The sequence below is a fragment of the Lissotriton vulgaris genome, chromosome 1_1 (genome assembly GCF_964263255.1).
Source record: "Lissotriton vulgaris chromosome 1_1, aLisVul1.2, whole genome shotgun sequence".
Lineage (NCBI taxonomy): Eukaryota > Metazoa > Chordata > Amphibia > Caudata > Salamandridae > Lissotriton > Lissotriton vulgaris.
In genome coordinates this window covers 1679011652-1679018505 of record NC_141685.1, presented here as the reverse complement: position 1 = coordinate 1679018505, position 6854 = coordinate 1679011652, and positions in this window count along the sequence as shown.

Below are 6854 nucleotides of genomic sequence, written 5' to 3'. Positions count from 1 at the left end.
AGAAGATTACAAGATACTCCATGGCAACCCTCTTACAAGTTAAACACAATGGATGTCATATCATTGTATTCGAACACCCGGAAGCCTAGAACTTGGATCAAACAGGAGGCGAATATATATATATCTATATATATTTTCCATTGCCGGTTCCTTTTGCCACTTAGACAGCGCTCAAAACGGGTGCGGCGCCCTGCAGCTGAACCACGCTGCTAATCCATTCTCCACAGCTCCCTCACGAAGGAAACAAATGGGTCGCACTCCACGGGTTATCTTTTGCAATTTTTTTTATTTTCTCATTACATTCCACAGGCAGATGTTCCGATCTACGCGTTTCGGTATTTCAAATACCTTGCTCACGATCAACCGTTCACTTGACTCCCCCTCCATGATATACTGCATTACATTGTATTCATTACATCACTTCCTGTTAGGGGTTTGTCAGTGCCTCTTAGCTTTATGGGACATGTAGTTTTTTACCAAAATGTTAAACTTACTCCATATTTGCCCAATTTTTACAAATTTCTCATCACATTGATTATGATTTAATATATTTTGACACACTAGTGATGCTAGGATCCCTCTAGTGGGATTGATTAGTAGTATTTCATATCATGTTTTAATTTGATGACTGATTTACCTCCGTTAGTACATAAGCAGTTGCAATATTTACTACTGATATTTTCCCTCTAGTGGGATGACATTACGTGTTTGATTTAATAGTCTTAATTCAGAAACAGTGACTTAGGTATCATTGATTGCTAAGAATTAGACTCTTATTGCCCCTTAATGAGGCTACCTTCTAGACACCAAAGTTTCACCATAATGCTTTTTTCAGGTTCATATCCTAGTATTAGAGCCCCGCTTATGAAATTCAAACATTAGTAACATTTCCATTTTCATCATTATACTTTTTCGCGTGTCATACCCAGTCATGATGCTGTAAGTATGTATTGGGCAACAAACAATTTATCAAAGCGAAACTCTCACAAATGTATGTATAACTCTTCAGACTGATTCAGCCCATAGGGCGTTAAGGTTCGTAGGTTTAGGATATGGCGGGATTCCTTTTGTCTCAAGAGCCTTTCTCTGTCTCCCCCTCTTTCTTTCTTGGGGACACTTTCCAGACCAAAGAATTTTAATTGGCTCCAGTCACTTCGATGATACAGTTCCATGTGTTTAGCTATTGCATTAGCTTTGTCTTTATGGATGGTAGCACGAACGTGTTCAAGAATGCGTTTTTTCAGTTCGCACACTGTGCTGCCCACATACCTCATGGGGCATGGGCACTCGACAACATAAACAACATGTGTTGTTTTACACGTGATCAGTTCCTTTATCTCCCAGTTTTTTTTGTTTGACATTTGTACTTGTTTAGTCGGCTTGGCAATCTGACACACCTTACAGGCATAGCATTTCACAAACCCCGTTGTTTTTAGCCACTCATCCTTTTTTGTTTTCTTAAAATGGCTGTGAATCAGATGATCCTTGAGGTTCTTTGCCCTTCTGTAGGTGATCGTTGGATGTGTTCCCACAATGTCTTTCACTGTTTCATCCAATTGAAGAATTTTCCAATTGCGTTTGAGGATGTTTGCAATTCTTTTGCTTTCATTTGAATAGTTCATTATCATTCGTATAGGTTCTGATTCCTCTGTTGGTTTTTTGGATTTTCTCTGAAGACATTCCTCTCTGCTTTTTTGATCTGTTCTTTCCCAGCATTTTTTCACTATGCCATTATTATATTTGCGTTTTTTGAATCTCTCCGAGGTTGCAGTGCTATGTTTCTCCCACTCATCATTTTCGCTGCAAATCCTTCGGATTCTCAGAAATTCCCCGTAGGGGATACTGCTGATCAGGGATTGCTGGTGGAAGCTGGTTGCTTCTAATGTAGAGTTGGTGGCAGTACATTTACGATGCAATGTTGTATGTATTTGATGTTCTCGTATGTAGATCTCTGTGTCCAGAAATACAATCCTCTCATTGCTTATTTCATAGCTAAACTTGAGGTTTGGTATGCTGTTGTTCATGATATCGTAGTATTTCTGGAATTCTTCTTTGCTGCCGTCCCAAATGATGAGTAAATCATCTATATATCGAGTCCAGCTTATTACTTTATTCAGTGCTGTTTCATTGCTGTTACTCCAAGCGATTTCCTTCTCCCACCATCCCATCACTAGGCAGGCATAGCTGGGACTGAAGGAAAATCCCATCGCCGTCCCGCTGTTTTGGGAATAGAGTTCATCCCCGAACATGAAGATGTTTCTCGTCAAGCAGATCTGGATCATGTCCAAGATCATTTGGTTGTGGTTTGCAAATTCCATTTTTCTTTCCTTTAGGAAGTAGTTGCACGCTGTTAGACCCATGTCATTCCCTATGTTGGTATAAAGGGAGATGACGTCCATGGATACCAGGTAGTATGTGTCTTGCCATGGGGTATTCTCAAGTTTCCTGAGTAGATCACTTGTGTCTTGTATATATGAATCCAGGCATAATACAAACGGATTTAAGAAATAGTCGATATAGTTGGCAATGGGTTCCAGGAGTGAGCCTTTAGCAGACAGGATTGGGCGTCCCGGGGGCATTTTTGGTTGTTTGTGCAGTTTAGGGAGGAAATATATAGTTGCAGTTACTGGATGCGCAACAGTTAGGTATTTTCTTTCCTCTTCGTCAATTAAGCCCTTTTCTGTCCATTCTGACAATCTCACGTCCACCATTTCTTTTATTTCCATGGTGGGGTTTTTTTTCAATTTGTCATAGTACTTTGTGTTTCTTAATTGACGGTGCGCTTCTGTGATATATGCCGTTTTCTCCAGTATCACAACGTTTCCGCCTTTATCGGCCATTTTTATTTCAATTTGATTGTCTGCAGCGAGCTCCACGAGTGCCTTCCTCTCCAATTCAGTTAGGTTGTCTTTGTATTTTGTATTTTTCAGTTTATATAAGTCTTGAGTTACCGCCTCCTGGAAAAGATCAATTTTGTTTCCAGGGGCCAATTGAGGATAAAACTTTGATTTAGGTTTCATCCCGCTCAGTCCCGCACCTGTTTGTTTGCAAGCTTCTTCCAGGGGGATATCATGATTCACATCATCGTTCAGGTTTATCAGGGTCAGCAGGGCCTCCGAATCTTTTACTGACAAGGCTGTGTCCTTTTCCTGTAAGGGGATTTTGTTAGTCTTTCCAGCTTTCTGTTTTTCAGCGAAATATTTGGCTAGCTTTATCTTCCTGATGTAGAGATAAAAATCTATCCGGACTTGGGCTAAGTCCATTTTTCTCATTGGGCAGAAGTTAATTCCCTTTTTCAGAAGTTGTTCTTCTGTTATTGATATTTCCCTTTTGGATAGATTGACCACCTGTAGTTCGTCCTCTATAGGTTCATCTTCCTGCGCATACTGCGCGTTTCTGTATATATATATATATATATATATATATATATATATATATATATATATATATATATATATATATATATATACAGAAACGCGCAGTATGCGCAGGAAGATGAACCTATAGAGGACGAACTACATATGTATGTATATATATACATATACATACATATATATATATATATATATATATATATATATATATATATATATATATATATATATATATATATATATATATATATATATATATATATATATATATATATATATATATATATATATATATATATATATATATATATATATATAAGAATCCACAGTCCTGAGGCGCCGAAAACAGCAAACGGACACAACCAGGTACAGACCACAAGGCAAGGAATTAAAGATGAATGGTGTGCTTTATTCCATCAATGGGGACGGCAACATGACGCGTTTCGTCCGGGAAACCCGGACTTGATCACATGACAAGACCCAGAGACATAAGTGGTTAAATACTGGTAATAACGAGACTCCTCCCACAAATTAACAGACATAGAAGAGATATCCTTCAATATACATGACGGTCAGCCAAGATATAATTTAAAGTGCAAATTTGTGCATAACATGCAAAAAGGTATTCAGTATGCAATTTAAAATTGAAAACATCTGTTTAGAAACATGTAGGGCAAGTGCCCAATGGATGACCACAGTATAAAAAAATATATATATCTCATGACTGAGCGATATAAATTAATGTCAGGGGGACATGTTAATAAACCAGTAAATAGATGTAAAAACCACAAATAGAATTTTAGTGCAAGAAATAAAGTGCAATGTGCATAATCTCAAAAATTGAGGAGCGAACAATGTATATCCAGGTAAAAACCTGGAGCAGAATGTAAACATTGGTGATAAAGTGCAAAGTGCAAAAAAGTGCAAAATGCGGCAGTGCATTTATCTGGATAGGGGGGAAAAACACATCAATGGATCAAGATTGAGCAGCAGGAAATCGGGCATACCTAAAATACATAGTAATACAGCTGGAAATAGGTAAAATGTATGAAAATTCATCATTAGCAATTAGTTCACAGAGTAAAGCAATGTATTTCTTCATAAACCATCCTCGACATGAAAAAATAGATTAAAACCATATAAATAGGTATAAAATCCATTAAAAAATTCATGCATATGATGGAGTAAAATATTTACATGAAATTATTGAGATCTTCTCCCATGTTGAGGCCATTAGGGATCTTACTGTTTAACCTCAAAATATATTGGCTTTCCAACTGTCTAAGTCTCTTCTCTCTGTCTCCGCCTCTTTTATTAGGAGGGACTGCGTCAATGACAAAATATTATATTGCAGGTCATTAAGATTGTTATTGTGCACCAGCTTGAAATGGCGTGCCACTGGATAATTAGGGTCTGAATTGACGATGGCACGGAGATGCTGTAAGATCCGATTGTATACTTGCAACTTCGTGCTGCCGACATATTGCAAATTGCACGTACATTTTAGAACATAGACCGCATGGTCAGTTTCACAGGTATACAAGTTGTTGATAGGGATCACAGCATCCGTTAGACCCTCAACAAATTCTCTGGTGTTCACACCAAATTTACATGCCCGGCATGAACTACACTTCCGAAAACCTGTTTTGTTAGAGAACCAATTAGATTTTGTAATAGTTTCAGGACTAGTTCTGACCAGAGCATCCCTCATAGAGGGTGCTCGTCGGAAAGTGATGTTGGGCATATCTCCCAACAGAGGGCCCACCACAATATCTGTTTTTAAGATGGGCCAATTAGATTTAATAATTTGCCTCATCTTTTTGTGTTGATTGTTGAAAGTGGTGATAAGGCGAATGGTAGATTTTTCAGATGTACAAGCAACCTCCTCAGGTGTTACTAAAACGGGTTGTTCTACCATTGCCACTGTTTGATTAGATAAAGCCCTTTTAAGAGAGTTGGTGAGGTTATTCACATCATAGCCTCTACGTAAAAATCTCTGATAAGATCCATTCAGACAATTCATGAGGTCAATCTCATTGTTGCATATGCGTCTAATCCTTAAAAACTCCCCATAAGGGATGCTTTTAATAAGATGGTGAGGATGGTTACTCTGAGCGTGTAAAATAGAATTTCCAGCTGTGGACTTTCTATACATTCTAGTCATGATCTCGTTCTCTCTAATGTAAACCTCCACATCTAAGAAGTTAACACTTACATTACTGATGTTGGCAGAAAATTCTAGATTTAAAGAATTGTTATTGATGTTACTAACAAATTCTTCGGCTGATGCTTTACAGCCTTGCCAAATTATGAAAAGATCGTCAATGAATCGCCACATCTTTACAATACCTGTTTCATCTTCCTCCAAACAGTCGCGGATCCCACCCAGGACGTGCCTCTCCCACCAGCCCACGTGTAAACACGCGTAGCTGGGGGAGAAGCACGCACCCATGGCGACACCACGCAGCTGCTGGAAGATTTCATTATTGAAAAGGAAAAAGTTATTTTTGAGGCACAAGTCAATCATACTGATGAGCATTTTGCTATGTTCATAATACTTGATGTCTCTAGTAGACAAGAAGTATTCAATCGCATTTAAACCATCAACATGATTAATAGAGGTGTACAAGGATGTAATGTCCATGACTAGAAACAAATAATTAGGTTTCCACACAACTTCTTTCAGTTTCATCAAGAAGTCACCAGTGTCTTTTAGGTAACTAGGTAAGGCCTCCATGTATTCATGTAAATAGAAATCAACATATTTGGAGAGGGGTTCCAACAGTCCATTTTGGGCGGAAATAATTGGTCGCCCCGGTATAGGTGTAGTACCTTTATGGATCTTTGGTAAAAGATATAAGGTCGGAGTGATAGGGAAATCCTTTTTCAAGAAATCAAATTCTTTCTTACTAATCAATCCTTCCCTCTTCCAAGATGCCAGATTTGAGTGTACAAGTATTTTTACTTTGTTGAGTTCATTAAATGAGGCCTTCCTATAGCAAGCCGGGTCACTTAATTGTCTTTCCGCTTCCTCTAGATATAAAGTACGTGGCCACAAAACGATATTTCCACCTTTGTCCGCTTTATTGACAATGATGTCGCCTTTAGATTTGATTTTTCGCATGAGCAAAGAGTATTGTTTATCTCTAAAGCTTCTACTTTTCTTGTTCTTAGCCACAGTTTTATTAAGTTCTTTAAGGTCTTCCACGACCCTATCGTTGAAGATGTCGATGGCATCCCGAGGCATCACCGGGACATCGTAGATTTAGGACAAAAAGGACTATTCCCAGCACTGCCACTACTGATTCCCATAGAACTAAATATATCCTGTGTGTTATTAGGAGCATCATCATCATTTACAAGAGAATGAGCAGTCTTGAGAGCCATAGTGTCCGCAATAGTAAAGTTTTTGTGGCTCTGGGATTCATTCACAATAGCCTTGGCTTTTTCACTCTTCTTATTGGTAGTATGGAATTTTAG